The following is a 16,855-nucleotide window of genomic DNA, read 5'->3' as shown; positions in this document are numbered from 1 at the left end:
GATGAACACAGATGCAAAAATTCTCGCCAAAATGCTAGCCAATAGGATTCAACAGTACATTAAAAGGATTATTCACCACGACCAAGTGGGATTTATTCCAGGGCTGCAAGTTTGGTTCAACATCCGCAAATCAATCAATGTGATACAACACATTAATAAAAGAAAGAACAAGAACCATATGATACTCTCCATAGATGCTGAAAAAGCATTTGACAAAGTACAGCATCCCTTCCTGATCAAAACTCTTCAAAGTGTAGGGATAGAGGGCACATACCTCAATATTATCAAAGCCATCTATGAAAAACCCACCGCAAATATCATTCTCAATGGAGAAAAACTGAGAGCTTTTCCGCTAAGGTCAGGAACACGGCAGGGATGTCCGTTATCACCAATGCTATTCAACATAGTACTAGAAGTCCTAGCCTCAGCAATCAGACAACAAAAGGAAATTAAAGGCATCCAAATCGGCAAAGAAGAAGTCAAACTATCACTCCTTGCAGATGAGATGATACTCTATGTGGAAAACCCAAAAGACTCCACTCCAAAACTGCTAGAACTTGTACAGGAATTCAGTAAAGTGTCAGGATATAAAATCAATGCACAGAAATCAGTTGCATTTCTCTACACCAACAACAAGACAGAAGAAAGAGAAATTAAGGAGTCCATCCCATTTACAACTGCACCCAAAACTATAAGATACCTAGGAATAAACCTAATCAAAGAGACTAAGAATCTATACACAGAAAACTATAAAGTACTCAAGAAAGAAATTGAGGAAGACACAAAGAAATGGAAAAATGTTCCATGCTCCTGGATTGGAAGAATAAATATTGTGAAAATGTCTATGCTACCTAAAGCAATCTACACATTTAATGCAATTCCTATCAAAGTACCATCCAATTTTTTCAAAGAAATGGAACAAATAATCCTAAAACTTATATGGAACCAGAAAAGACCTCAAATAGCCAAAGGAATATTGAAAAAGAAACCCAAAGTTGGTGGCATCACAATTCCGGACTTCAAGCTCTATTACAAAGCTGTCATAATCAAGACAGCATGGTACTGGCACAAAAACAGACACACAGATCAATGGAACAGAACAGATTGCCCAGAAATGGACCCTCAACTCTATGGTCAACTCATCTTCGACAAAGCAGGAAAGAATGTCCAATGGAAAAAAGACTGCCTCTTCAATAAATGGTGTTGGGAAAATTGGACAGCCACATGCAGAAAAATGAAATTGGATCATTTCCTTACACCACACACGAAAATAGACTCAAAATGGATGAAGGATCTCAATGTGAGAAAGGACTCCATCAAAATCCTCGAGGAGAACACAGGCAGCAACCTCTTCGACCTCAGCCGCAGCAACATCTTCCTAGGAACATCACCAAAGGCAAGGGAAGCAAGGGCAAAAATGAACTTTTGGGATTTTATCAAGATCAAAAGCTTTTGCACAGCAAAGGAAACAGTTCACAAAACCAAAAGACAACTGACAGAATGGGAGAAGATATTTGCAAATGACATATCAGATAAAGGGCTAGTGTCCAAAATCTATAAAGAACTTAGCAAACTCAACACCCAAAAAACAAATAATCCAATCAAGAAATGGGCAGAGGACATGAACAGACATTTCTGCAAAGAAGACATCCAGATGTCCAACGGACACATGAAAAAGTGCTCCACATCACTCGGCATCAGGGAAATACAAATCAAAACCACCATGAGATATCACCTCACACCAGTCAGAATGGCTAAAATTAACAAGTCAGGAAATGACAGATGCTGGCGAGGATGCGGAGAAAGGGGAACCCTCCTACACTGTTGGTGGGAATGCAAGCTGGTGCAACCACTTTGGAAAACAGCATGGAGGTTCCTCAAAATGTTGAAAATAGAACTACCCCATGACCCAGCAATTGCACTGCTGGGTATTTACCCTAAAGATACAAACGTAGTGATCCGACGGGGCACGTGCACCTGAATGTTTATAGCAGCAATGTCTACAATAGCCAAACTATGGAAAGAACCTAGATGTCCATCAACAGACGAATGGATAAAGCAGAAGTGGTATATATACACAATGGAATACTATGCAGCCATCAAAAGAAATGAAATCTTGCCATTTGTGACGACGTGGATGGAACTAGAGGGTATCATGCTTAGCGAAATAAGTCTATCGGAGAAAGACAACTATCATATGATCTCCCTGATATGAGGGAGAGGAGATGCAACATGGGGGGTTGAGGGGGTAGGAGAAGAGTAAATGAAACAAGATGGGATTGGGAGGGAGACAAACCATAAGTGACTCTTAATCTCACAAAACAAACTGAGGGTTGATGTGGGAGGGGGTTGGGAGAGGGGGGTGGTGTTATGGATATGGGGAGGGTATGTGCTATGGTGAGTGCTGTGAAGTGTGTAAACCTGGTGATTCGCAGACCTGTACCCCTGGGGATAAAAATATATGTTTATAAAGCTGTGAAAAAAGAAAAAAGAAAGGATGAATCCCCAAGTTTTCTAGCAACATGGAGGGGACTGGAAGAGATTATGCTGAGTGAAATAAGTCAAGCAGAGAGAGTCAATTATCATATGGTTTCACTTATTTGTGGAGCATAACAAATAGCATGGAGGACAAGGGGAGATGGAGAGGAGAAGGGAGTTGAGGGAAATTGGAAGGGGAGGTGAACCATGAGAGACTATGGACTCTGAAAAACGATCTGAGAATTTTGAAGGGGTGGGGGGTGGGAGGTTGGGGGCACCAGGTGGTGGGTATTGTAGAGGGCACGGATTGCATGGAGCACTGGGTGTGGTGCAAAAATAATGAATACTGTTATGCTGAAAAAAAATTAAAATAAAAAAAGGAAATATGTCTTTAAGCATTTATCATAAGAAACTCAGCAGAAAAATGTACAGTCATTTTCTTCCCTTCTTGTAAGATTTTTAATCTCTCTTGGTGGAAATTCATATTTTGGTTTCAACAGCCCTTTTGGGAAAACTTGGTCTCTAGTCCACAATTAAGCAATATTTTACACTGCACATTATGCTTCATTAGAACTGCTGTCAGTGTTCCAAAAGGGAAAAAAAAAATAACCTAGAATTCTGGCTAATTCTCTCTTATATTCATCATAGTGAGAAACAATCACATCACCAAATACTTAAAAATGTATTACTTAACTGTATTTTATCTTTAAAATATGTATATGGATTTGGATTTGGCATAATTAATAACTAATTGATGTATAGTTTTTTTGTGTACAAAAAAGCTAAGAATTTCTGAGGAATTACATGACATTGCAAATGGTCTAGTTATGTAGTTCATTGCCTTTGTACAACAATCATAAACATCTTGGTATGCAGATGCCTGGATGGCTCACTTGCTTAACTGTCTGCTTTGGGCTCAGGTCATGACCACAGGGTTTTGGTGATCAAGTCAGTCCTCAGGATCCTTGCTCAGCAGGTAGCCTGCTTCTCCCTTGGCCTGTCACTCTCCCTGCCTGTGCTCTCTTTCTCTGAAAAATAAACAAATTTAAGATGTAAGTTGGGGGGAAATTGGAGGGGGAGACAAACCATGAGATACTGTGGACTCTGAAAAACAAACTGAGGGTTTTGGAGGGGATGGGAGTGGGAGGTTGGGTGAGCCTGGTGGTGGGTATTATGGAGGGCACGTATTGCATGGAGCATTGGGTGTGGTGCATAAGCAATGAAATCTGGGACACTGAAAAGAAATAAAATAAAATAAAATGGAAAAAATATTAAAAGGTATTGGTATGGGGCGCCTGGGTGGCTCAGTGGGTAAAAGCCTCTGCCTTCTGCTCAGGTCATGATCTCAGGGTTCTAGGATCAAGCCCCGCATTGGGCTCTCTGCTCAGCAGAGAGCCTGCTTCCCTCTCTCTCTCTCTCTCTCTGCCTGCCTCTCTGCCTACTTGTGATCTTTGTCTGTCAAATAAATAAATAAATAATCTTAAAAAAAAAAGGTATTGGTATGGTTTTAAAGTAGAATTCAGGGGTTTCTTAAGTTCCAAAATGGGAAAATTATGCTTAAATTCAGGGAGAATAATTTAAATAACATGGTATTAATTTAATCTTTTTCTATATCAATAATATTATTGAATTTTTAGAAATTAAGGGGACTTTGATTTTTAAACCATTAATCCCCTTAACTAACTTTATGGGATGAAACAAAGCAATTATTCTACACAGATTTGAAAAAAGAAAACAAAAACACCAAGAACAACAAAGTAAAGGAAAAGGAAAGAATTGTAGAACTTGAAGGTCAAGGTAACATACTTTAGGGATGTTACACAGGGAATATACAGAGATCTACATTATACTTTATGTAACTTGAATACATCAGTAATTTAAAAGTAAAATGAGTACATCTCTTATCTTTATTTCTCCCAATTATTTTATGTATAAAATTTAGTTTACTTTTCTATAAAGTACTTTAGTTTTGGAAAGACTTTCTCCACAAAGAATAGTGCAACATCAATCACTGAATGCCAGTCTGCAAAGGGGAAAACAGGAGTTTGGAATCCAGATCTCTGATTTTAAATAAAGTTTGAGTCCCATAAGTAATCAACACTTCCCCCACGGTTAGCCACTGATGGAAATAATTTTAGCCTATCATGGGAAAGCCCTACAATTTTGATAACTTGATATGCACAGTCTTAAGAGATTACCTTAAGAAAAAAAGTGTGATACACAAGAAAAATATGGCATTTGAAGGGCCTGTGCGAGGGAGAGACCCTAAGGCTAACTTCTTTACCTTCAAGATAAATTAGCCTCTGAATTTAGGTCTAATACTTCATGATAATGGTTACAACTGTTGTTGTTGTTGTTGTTGTTGTTTTATTTTCAGTTGACACTGTGTGAAAAATTTTCAAATGTATTATGGGCCAACAAATGTAAACTACTTAGGATAGTTACAAAAAAAGTTAGTAATCCCATCAAAAAAAATGTTTATAATATAAAAGTGAGGATATTCTGTTAATTTCCCAACATTCAGCAACAGGGTTTAAGTGGTGTACTGATGGAATGGAGCTAGGGGAGGATAGCTTACTCTGCATAAATAAGATAATCAGACTTACTGTTAGATTTCTTTACTCATAAGTTTACTCATATTTTTCTATTGTGAATGGTTTTTGCACATAAAGCTGAGGGTAATTAATTAGTAATTAATTAGTAAATACAGGCAAGCGATTCACAATATTGCCTGACACACAGCAAACACCCAATACACGCTAATTTTTGTTTTGACTATTGATTTTACTGTTCTTCTTCTTCTTTTTTCAATTGTCATTCTACATAAACTAAGATGGATTCAGAACAGAGGCATGTCCTTTATTGTATTCCTCTAGTGTGTATACTTTATTAGTTGTTCAATTAAAGACTCAGAAGCAAAAAAAGAACAAACTACCCAGAGTAATTTAACATGAAACCTGCAATACAGCAAATTTCTCCAATTACATACCCAGCCCAATGTAATCACATGGCCTCTGTTCATGGCTGACTTCCTCCCAGCTGGAAGGTAGACTCCCAACCTCACTTAACAAATGCTTGTTTTTCCACCACATGAGGCACAATATGAATCCATACATATGGTGTCTGAGCCCCAATATTGTATCAAGATAGTCAGGAGATCACTTTGGATACAGATGGCCCTTTGAATTCATTAAATTTAATTTCATTACATATTTAAATTAATTAAGTAATGACAATAGAGACATGGAGCAGTATCCAATTTCCTTTGATCAAGTCCTAGGAAGAGAGTAAGAGCAGATGTATCATGAGGAGAACAGATTAGATAAATCAGCATATCTTGACATTCTTTAAGGCATACTAACACCTTGTGACATATCTGTCCCTTGAATCCTGGAAGAACATCAGGACAATGGGCTAAAATGTTCCAGCCCTCATTTTCCACAGACACTCCATGAAGAGCAATATATGGACAAACACAGTTTTGTCAGAATTCCAGCAACCAGTTAAAAACCTGCAAAAACCAAGTGAATGCTCAACCAACAAACTCCATGACTCAAAATGTCAGGAAATTTTGTGGCATTTTGCCTCCCCCTGCTATATTCCCCATCTGAGCAATATGGTTTAGTCAGGAGGACACTTTTTTTTTTAATTTTTTATTTTTTCAGCATAACAGTATTCATTATTTTTGCACCACACCCAGTGCTCCATGCAATCCATGCCCTCTACAATACCCACCACCTGGTGCCCCCAACCTCCCACCCCCCACCCCTACAAAATTCTCAGATCGTTTTTCAGAGTCCATAGTCTCTCATGGTTCACCTCCCCTTCCAATTTCCCTCAACTCCCTTCTCCTCTCCATCTCCCCTTGTCCTCCATGTTATTTGTTATGCTCCACAAATAAGTGAAACCATATGATAATTGACTCTCTCTGCTTGACTTATTTCACTCAGCATAATCTCTTCCAGTCCCATCCATGTTGTTACAAAACTTGGGTATTCATCCTTTCTTTTTTCTTTCTTTCTTTTTTTTTTTTTTTTTTTTTTTACAGCTTAGCGAAATAAGTTAATCGGAGAAAGACAACTATCATATGATCTCCCTGATATGAGGGAGAGGAGATGCAACATGGGGGGTTGAGGGGGTAGGAGAAGAGTAAATGAAACAAGATGGGATTGGGAGGGAGACAAACCATAAGTGACTCTTAATCTCACAAAACAAACTGAGGGTTGATGGGGGGAGGGGGTTGGGAGAGGGGGGTGGGGTTATGGATATTGGGGAGGGTATGTGCTATGGTGAGTGCTGTGAAGTGTGTAAACCTGGCGATTCGCAGACCTGTACCCCGGGGATAAAAATATATGTTTATAAAGCTGTAAAAAAAAAAAAAGGAGGACACTTTTTAATTCTCAGTTCCATCCTTTAGACAAAAGAAGACGCCACTTGTTTATAAGGTTATGATTTGTGAAAGTACTGCCCAAGTGATTGTGTCTGTCTCACCTAGCTCAGGACCCTGATGGGGGAAGTGGCATAGTTTGGAAGCCTCTGACAGCAGTGGCATTTGCAGTGGAAAATTTGAGCACCAGTGAGCTACAATTTGTGGTGGGAAGCAAGAAATTAACAAAGAGATATTTAATATAAATCCAAGGTTTCCTTTTAAAAAATTATTTTACTTTTTCAGTGTTCCAATATTCATTGTTTATGGACCACACCCCCTGTTCCATGCAATACATGCCCACCTTAATACCCACCACCAGGTTGCCCCATTCACCAACCCCCTCTCCTCTAAAACCTTCAGTTTGTTTCTCAGAGTCCACAGTCTTTCATGATTCATCTTCCTCTCTGATTTACCCCAACTCACTTCTCTCCTTCACCCAATATCCTCCGTGTTATTCCTTATGATCCACAAGTAAGTGAAGCCATATGATAATTGACTCTCTCTGCTTGACTTATTTCACTTTTCACTCCTCCAGTCCTGTCCCTGTTGATACAAAAGTTGGGTATTCATCCTTTCTGATGAAGCATAATATTCCATTGTATATATGGACCATATCTTCTTTATCCATCCATCTGTTGAAGGGTATCTTGGATATTTCCACATTCTTTTCATTACATTTGTATCTTTGGGGTAAATACCCAGTAGTGCAATAGCAAAACTTCTAGGAAAAAAAAAATAAACAAAACAAAACAAAACAAAAACGCAGGGACAAAACTCTAAGGAAATTTAAAAGTGTCATGTATGTAGGGAACTTGACCAAAACACACAGAAGTCCACCTTTACTTTTATAAGATTTGAAAGACAAAAACTAAAAATTAATGTACATATATATTAATTGGCCCACATATGTAAAAGTCTTATCTATGATATCAGTAACACAATGTGTTTTAGAGGTAGTCTTTTATGCAATTGTTGTGGCCTGAATTGTGTCCCTTCTTAATTCATATGTTGAAATCCTAATCTCCACTATTTTATAGTGTCTGTATTTGGAAATAGTACCTCAAATAGACAATTAAGTCAACATGGATCATATGGGTCACCTTCATCCAATATGTATGATTTCATATAAGCAGAGTTTAAGGTATAAACACTTTGAGAGTTACAGCCATGTAAAGACAGAGAGAAAAGATGGATGTCTACAAGCCAAGGAAAGGGTTCCCAACAAAATTCAACTCTGCCAACCCCTTGATGTCCATCTTGTAGCCTCCAGAAAAGAGAAGATTAATTTCTATTATTAATTATAACCCAGGCTGTGATACCTTGATATGGCAGCCCTAACAAACAAAAACCCTATGATAATGACAAAGAAAATATCAATAGACAAATTGGCAAATATCAAAAACAATAGACAAAGGGAACTAAGAGGTATATAAAAACATCTTATTATTAAAAAAAACCAACAACAACAAAATGAAAATGAAGGCATTAAAAAATATAATGAAAGACAGCAAGAACTATATCAAGAAAACACTTAACAAAAGAACATTGACAATTATTTTTCCACCAGTAATCATATTAAATGTCCCATTCAAAAGATAATGGTTGACAGAATGGAATGGATTTAAAAAGAGAACATAACTATGCTCTCTACAGAATACTTTCCTTAGTTCTAAGGACAGAGATTGATAGATTGTTAATGAAATGACTAAAAAAAAGATTGTTTTGAAGTAGTAACCAATAGAAATTAGTGGCATTTATACTAATTTCACACACACACACACACACACACACACACACATATAACTGTAAGAAAGGAAAAGGATATTTATAGTAATAATGATGATACTTCACAATTTTAAATATATGTATACCAAACATCAAATATATCAAATATATATATAGGAATTTTGACATAATTTCTCAAGTGAATACAGAACATTTTCCAAGATAGACTTTATGTAAGACCACTAAACGTTTATTAACATTTTAAGGACAGTAAAGTCATACAAACTAGCTTTTCTTAGCTTGATGAGTTAAATTAAAAATCATTAGTTGAAGGAAATCTGGGAAATCAAGAATATCTGTGAAAATTTTATTACATACTCTTATAACAACAAACTGGTCAAAGAATTAAACACTAGGGAAATTGTAAGATATCCTGACACAAATGAAAATAACACATGTACCAAAATTTTATTAGATACAAGAAATATAATGTTAAGAGGGAATTTACAGTTGTAAGATTTCTCCTTTAGAAGACTGACAGCTTGGGGCACCTGGGTGGCTCAGTGGGCTAAAGCCTTCGCCTTCAGCTCAGGTCATGATTCCAGGGTCCTGGGATCGAGCCCTGCATTGGGCTCTCTGCTCAGAGGGAAGCCTGCTTCCTCCTCTCTCTCTGCCTGCCTCTCTGCCTGCTTGTGATCTCTATCTGTCAAATAAATAAATAAAATCTAAAAAAAAAAAAAGACTGACAGCTTAAGACTCTATGGAGATGGCAGCGTACGAGGATCCTGAGCTAACCTAGTCCTTGAGATACACAAAATAACAACATCCTTGCAACTACTTCTGAAAATAACCCAAATATTTGCAGATCAGACTCTCCAGTTACTCATAGAGAGGAGGCCACGTTAAAAAAAAAATGTTAGGTGAAGTGGAGATGCAGTTGGAAACCAAACCCTTCATGAGACTAACCATAAAAAGGAGGTACACTACAAGCATGGAGAAAAGAGGGAATCAGAACCTTCAACAAGTACCCCAATAATGGGTCACCTACACCAGGATTAAGGGTCCCTGTACTATATTGCTTTGAAAAAACAGTGGGGCTTAAATTTCTGAATTTTTACAGTCAGCTGGGAATAACTTGGTATTTTAGAAGTTAGCAGGTTTAACTCTGAAAGAGGCTGAAGGCAAGAAGAAACTGAGTCCTTTTTGCTAAAGGGCTAGCACAAAAGGATATGAACAGCATTTTGAACAGCACCTGGAACATAAGTGAAGGAGATTTATATGCTTCTTCTAAAACATGCTTGGGTGTATGTGTGTTGGGGTGGGGAGAATCTATGGGTGACTTCTCCAATAACAAAAGAGCTGGCCAGTCCCATTTCCTCACTTGTTAGTCAAGATAGCACCACATGTGAAGAAGCAAGTGTGAACACTCTTCACTTATCTAGGGACCATCATGAATTCCATCCCCACATTCTCCTGCAGATCCACCTTATCCAACTCCTCCCATTACACAGGTGTCCATCCAAAGCATCTCTTGCCACAAAACACACAGCAAACAGCCCCAAGAGTGAGATGTGATACTCCAAACTAACTCCTGCCCTGGGAAGAGGGGAATATACACATGTACACAACTGTGTCCACAGTCCCTGCAGCCAAATATTGGCTAATAACACAAAGAGTAGACTGCCAATCAGAGCAACTGCAGCCCTAGCAAGTATGACCCCTATTAAGGTCCACAATTAAAGCCTAAGGACACGAGCAAGGACATCATCCTTCATATAGTCGCTGCATATGAGCTTAGGACAGGCATTTGGCTGACTGCTGACACCATACAACTTCTAGCCCGTGTTAGAAAAGACTCATCCCTTATCAGCACAGGGACAAATACCTTCGTGGTGTAACAAGTACAGGGATCAATTTCAGTCAAATGGACTGAAGGAAAATATGGTTCGGTCACAATACTAAACTGCACACAACCCACATAGGGACTTCTTAGAGTCCCTGGATCTGGTGAACAGGGGTACTCTGCTACTGGACACTACAGGATCTCTTCATAAAGCCACTACTGTTAAGGTCAAGAAATGTAGCTTATTTTCCAAATACATAGGAAACAAGCACAGAAGTTTACACATAATAATGAGGTGGAGAAATGGGTCCCAAATGAACAAGGACAAAACTAAATCAAGTTGTTAAATGAAACAGGAAGAATCAATATAACTGTTATAAAATGAAAGTAACGGCTATGAGATAGTCATGGGATTTGAGAAAATATCTCAGTCTTTCAGTGAGACCTTTGACAAAGAAAGAAAATACTCAAAAGAGAGCCAGTCTTCGATAAAGAACTCAGTAACTGAAATAAAATACAGTAGAGGGAAGCAATGCATATAAAATGAGGTAAAGGAATGGATCAAGGAACTAAAGATGGATTAATGAGAAACAACAAAGATGAACAGCAGAAAAGACAGAAAATAAGAATAATAAAATATGAGACTAGGTGATGAAACTCAGCAATAACATCAAGATTAATAACATTCACTTTATAAAGAATCCTGAAAGAGAGAGGGAAAGAGGGGCAGAAAGTTTATTTGAAGAAAGGATAGTTGAAAACTTCATTAATTTGAGTGAAGGAGAGAGGTATCCAGATCCACGAGACACAAAGAACTACCCCCCCCCAAAAAAATCAACCCAAGGAGGTCCAAAAAAAGACACATTATATAAAAAATAGCACTAGAAAAGAAAAGAATTACCTACAAGAAACATCATAAAACTATCAGTAAATTTCTTAGCAGAAACTTTGCAGGCCATATGGGTGTGGCATGTTACATTCAAAGTGCTGAAAGGAACAAGAAAACCTAAAAAATGTAAATATTTATGCACGTAATATAGGGACACTGAAATACATAAAGCAACTCTTAAGAGACATAAAGGAAGGTATTCACAGTAACACAATCGAGGACTTTAAGACCTCTCTCACATCTTTAGATAGATCATCTAGCCAGAAAATCAACAAGGAAAGAGTGGCTTGGAAAAACACCTTGGACCAGGTGGACCTGGTGGATACATATAGAACACTCCATTCAAAAAATATTGGAATACACAGTATTTTCAAGTGTACATGAAACATTCCCCCAAATCAGTCATATGCTATGCCACAAAAAAGAATCAAATTAAAAAAGATTGAAATTGTATCATTCATTTTTCTCACCACAATGGATGAAACTAGGAAGTAATTTTTTTAAAAGATTTTTATTTATTTGACAGAGATCACAAGTATGCACAGAGGCAGGCAGAGAGAGGGGGCGAAGCAGGCTCCCTGCTGAGCAGAGTGCCCGATGCTGGGCTTGATCCCAGGACCCTGGGATCATGACCTGAGTTGAAGGCAGAGGCTTTAGCCCACTAAGCCACCAGGTGCCCCTAGGAAGTAATTATAAGAAAAAAAAATTGCAAAGAACACAAATACGTAGAGACTAAATAGCATGCTACTCAATATCAAATAGGTGAAGCAAGAAATAAGAGGAAATGAAAAACTATAGGGAGAAAAACGGAAAATAAAAGTACAAGGATCCAAAATCTTTGGAATGCAGCAAAACTGTTCTAAGTTTTCTGATGTTCCTCTAAGAGGAAACATTATAATTATACTGGCATAGCTCACAGAGCAAGAAAAATCTCAAATAAACAACATAACATTGCACTTAATGGAACTAGGAAAACAAAACAAAAACCAAGCCAGTAGAAAGGAAATAAAATCAGAATGATTAAATAAAAATAAATGAAATGGAAATGAAAAAGCAAACAAACAAACAAAACCCCAGGAGCACAGATTAATGAATCCAGAATATTTATTTGTTGTTTTGTAAAAATTATTTATTTATTCATTTGAGAGAGGGAAAGAGAACAAGCATTGGGGTGAGGGAGAGAAGCAGAGGGAGATGCAGACTCCCAGTTGAGCAAGGAACCTGAGTTGGGGCTCAATCCCAGGACTCTGAGATCATGACCTGAGAGGAAGGCAGATGCTTAACCAACTGAGCTACCCAGAAGCACCATGTTTTGTTTTGTTTTGTTTTGTTTTGAGAGCAACAAAATTGATAAAATTTAGCAAGATTCATCAGAGAGAAAGAGATAACTTAAATAAATAAAATCAGAAACATAGTAGGAGAAATAACAACTGACACCACAGAAATACAAAGACTTTTAAGAGAATCCTATGGAAAATTATTTGCCAACAAATTATAAAACCAATAAGAAATGGATAAATTTGTAGAAATATATAACCTTCCATAACTGACTCAGAAAAAAAAAATTAAAACTGAACAGACAGATTATAATGAATAATGAAACGCTACTGGGGAAAAAAAAAACCTCACAACAAAGAAAGTGTCAAGCACAATATTCCATAGTATATATGGGCCATATCTTCTTTTTACATTTGTCCATTGAAGGGCATCTTGGTTCTTTCCACAGTTTGGCGATTGTGGCCATTCCTGTCATGAACTTTTGGGTACAGATGACCCTTCTTTTCACTACATCTGTATATTTGGGGTAAATACCAAGTAGTGCAATTGCAGGGTCATAGGGAAGCTCTATTTTTAATTTCTTAAGGAATCTCTACACTGTTTTCCAAAATGGCTTCACCAAATTGCACTCCCACCAACAGTGTAAGAGGGTTCCCCTTTCTCCACATCCTCTCCAACATACATTGTTTATTGTCTTGTTAATTTTGGCCATTCTAACTGGTGTAAGGTGGTATCTCAATGTGGTTTTGACTTAAATCTCCATGATTGCTATTGATGATGAACATTTTTTCATGTGTCTGTTAGCCATTTGTATGTCTTCTTTGGAGAAATGTCTGTTCATGTCTTCAGCCCATTTTTGGTGATGATTATCTGTTTTGTGTGTGTTGAGTTTGAGGAGTTCTTTATAGATCCTGGATATCACCTCTTTTTCTATAGTGTCATTTGTGAATATCTTCTCCCATTCCGTGAGTCACTTCTTTGATTTGTTGACTGTTTCCTTTGCTGTGCAGAAGCTTTTGATCTTGATGAAGTCCCAAAAGTTCATTTTCGCTTTTGTTTCCTTTGCCTTTGGACACATATCTTGAAAGAAGTTGCAGTGGCCGATGTTTAAGAGGTGACTGCTTATGTTTTCCTCTAGGATTTTGAAGGATTTCTGCCTCACATTGAGGTCTTTTTTTTTTAATTTTTTATTTTTTCAGCATAACAGTATTCATTATTTTTGCACCACACCCAGTGCTCCATGCAATCCGTGCCCTCTACAATACCCACCACCTGGTGCCCCCAACCTCCCACCCCCCACCCCTTCAAAATTCTCAGATCGTTTTTCAGAGTCCATAGTCTCTCATGGTTCACCTCCCCTTCCAATTTCCCTCAACTCCCGTCTCCTCTCCATCTCCCCTTGTCCTCCATGCTATTTGTTATGCTCCACAAATAAGTGAAACCATATGATAATTGACTCTCTCTGCTTGACTTATTTCACTCAGCATAATCTCTTCCAGTCCCGTCCATGTTGCTACAAAACTTGGGGATTCATCCTTTCTTTTTTCTTTTTTTCTTTTTTTTTTTTTTACCCATTTCAAGTTTATCTTTGTGTATGGAGTAAGAGAATGGTCGAGTTTCATTCTTGTACACATAGCTGTCCAAATTTCCCAGCACCATTTTTTGAAGAGACTGTCTTTTTTCCACTGGATTTTTTTTTCCTGCTTTGTCGAAGATTATTTGACCATAAAGTTGAGGGTCCATATCTGGGCTCTCTACTCTGTTCCATTGGTCTATGTGTCTGTTTTTGTGCCAGTACCATGCTGTCTTGGTGATCACAGTTTTGTAGTAAAGCTTAAAATCAGGCAATGTGATGCCCCCAGTTTTATTTTTCTTTTTCAACATTTCCTTAGCGATTTGGGTTCTCTTCTGATTCCATACAAGTTTTAGGATTGTTTGCTCCAGCTCTTTGGAAAATGCTGGTGGAATTTTGATTGGAATGGCTAGATGGAAAGTATAGATTGCTCTAGGCAGTATAGAGATTTTTACAATGTTTATTCTTCTGATCCAAGAGCATGGAATGGTCTTCCATATTTTTGTGTCTTCTTAAATTTCTTTCATGAGTGTTCTGCAGTTCCTTGAGTACAGATTTTTTACCTCTTTGGTTAGATTTATTCCCAGGTATCTTATGGTTCTTGGTGCTATAGGAAATGGAATCAATTCTCTAATTTCCCTTTCTGCATTTTCATTGTTAGTGTATATAAGAAAGCAACTGATTTCTGTACATTGACTTTGTATCCTGCCACATTACTGAATTGCTGTTATGAGTTCTACTAGTTAGGGGGTGGAGTCTTTTGGGTTTTCCATATACAGTATCATGTCACCTGTGAAGAGAAAGATTTTGTCTTCTTCACTGCCAATTTGGATACCTTTTATTTCTCTTTGTTGTCTGATTGCTGTTGCTAGGACTTCTTTTTTTTTTTAATATATATATTTTTTTATTTGACAGAGAGATCACAAGCAGGCAGAGAGGCAGGCAGAGAGAGAGGAGGAAGCAGGCTCCCCGAGAGAGCAGAGAGCCCGATGCGGGGCTTGATCCCAGGACTCCAAGATCATGACCTGAGCTGAAGGCAGCGGCTTAACCCACTGAGCCACCCAGGCGCCCCTGTTGCTAGGACTTCTAATACTTTGTTGAACAAGAGTGATGAGAGTGGGCTCCTTGTCATGTTCCTGATCTCAAAAGGAAGGCTGTCATCTTTTCCCCATTGAGGATGATATTCACTGTGTGTTTTGTTTTGTTTTGTCTCTTGTAGATAGATTTTATGAAGTTGAGGAATATTCCTTCTATCCCTATATGTTGAGGCGTTTTGGTTAGGAAAGGATGCTGTATCTTGTCAAATGCTTCTTATGCATCAATTGAGAGGATCTTGTGGTTCTTCTCTTTTCTCTTATTGATTTGTCCTATTACATTGATTGATTTGTGAATGTTGACCACCCCTGCATCTCATGGATAAATCCCACCTGGTCATAGTGGATAATCTTTTTAATGCACTGTTGTATCCTTTTAGCTAGGATCTTGTTGATAATCTTGGCATCCAAAGTCATCAGGGATATTGGTCTGAAATTCTCCTTTTTGGTGGGGTCTTTGCCTGGTTTGGGGACCAGGGTAATGTTGGCTTCATAAAAGGAGTCTGGACGTTTTCCTTGTGTTTCAAGTTTTTGAAACAGCTTCAGGAAAATAGGTATTATTTCTTCTTTGAAAGTTTGGTAGAATTCCCCAGGTAATCCATCAGGTCCTGGGCTCTTGGTTTCGGGGAGGTTTTTGATCACTGCCTCAATCTCATTGATATTGGTCTATTCAGGTTTTCAATTTCTTCCTGATTCAGTTTTTGAAGTTTATAGGTTTCCAGGATGAATACCCAACTTTTGTATCAACAAGGATGGGCATGGGAGTTGGGAGAAGGCAGTTGGGGGAAATTGGAAGGGGAGGTGAACAGTGAGAGACTATGGACTCTGAAAAACAATCTGAAGGGTTTGAAGAGGTGGGGAGGTGGGAGGTTGGGGGAACCAGGTGGTGGGTATTAGAGAGGGCATGGACCGCATGGAACACTGGGTGTGGTACAAAAACAATGAATACTGTTATGCTGAAAATAAATTAAAAAATGATTAAAAAACAAAACAAAACAAAAACAAGGATGGGACTGGAAGAGATGCTGAGTGAAATAAGTCAAGCAGAGTCAATTATCATATGGTTTTGCTTATTTGTAGAGCATAAGGAATATCACAGAGGAAATGGGGAGCTGGACAGGAGAAGTGAGTTGGGGTAAATTGGAGGCTGAAATGAGCCATGAGAAACTGTGCCCTCTGGGAAAGAAACTGAGGGTTTTGAAGGGGAGGGAGATGGGAGGTTGGGTGAGACTGGTCATGGGTATTATGGAGGGCATGTTTTGCATGGCATTCTTGGTATGGTGCATAAACAATGAGTTCTGGAACTCTGAAAAGAAATTAAAAAAAAATAAATTAAAAATTTTAAAAAAAGAAAGAAAAAAGAAAATGTCAGGACCAGATGGTTTCCCAGGTGACTTCTACCAAATATTAAAGAAGAGGTAGCACATATTTTTCTCAAACTATTGTTAGAAAAAAAAAGACAAAGGAAAGCCACCAAATTCATTATACAAGGCAAGCATTATTATCATACCAAAACCAGATAAAAACACCACACACACACACACAC

Source organism: Lutra lutra, chromosome 5, assembly GCF_902655055.1.
Source record: "Lutra lutra chromosome 5, mLutLut1.2, whole genome shotgun sequence".
Classification (NCBI taxonomy): Eukaryota; Metazoa; Chordata; class Mammalia; order Carnivora; family Mustelidae; genus Lutra; species Lutra lutra.
This window is presented reverse-complemented; position numbering follows the sequence as displayed.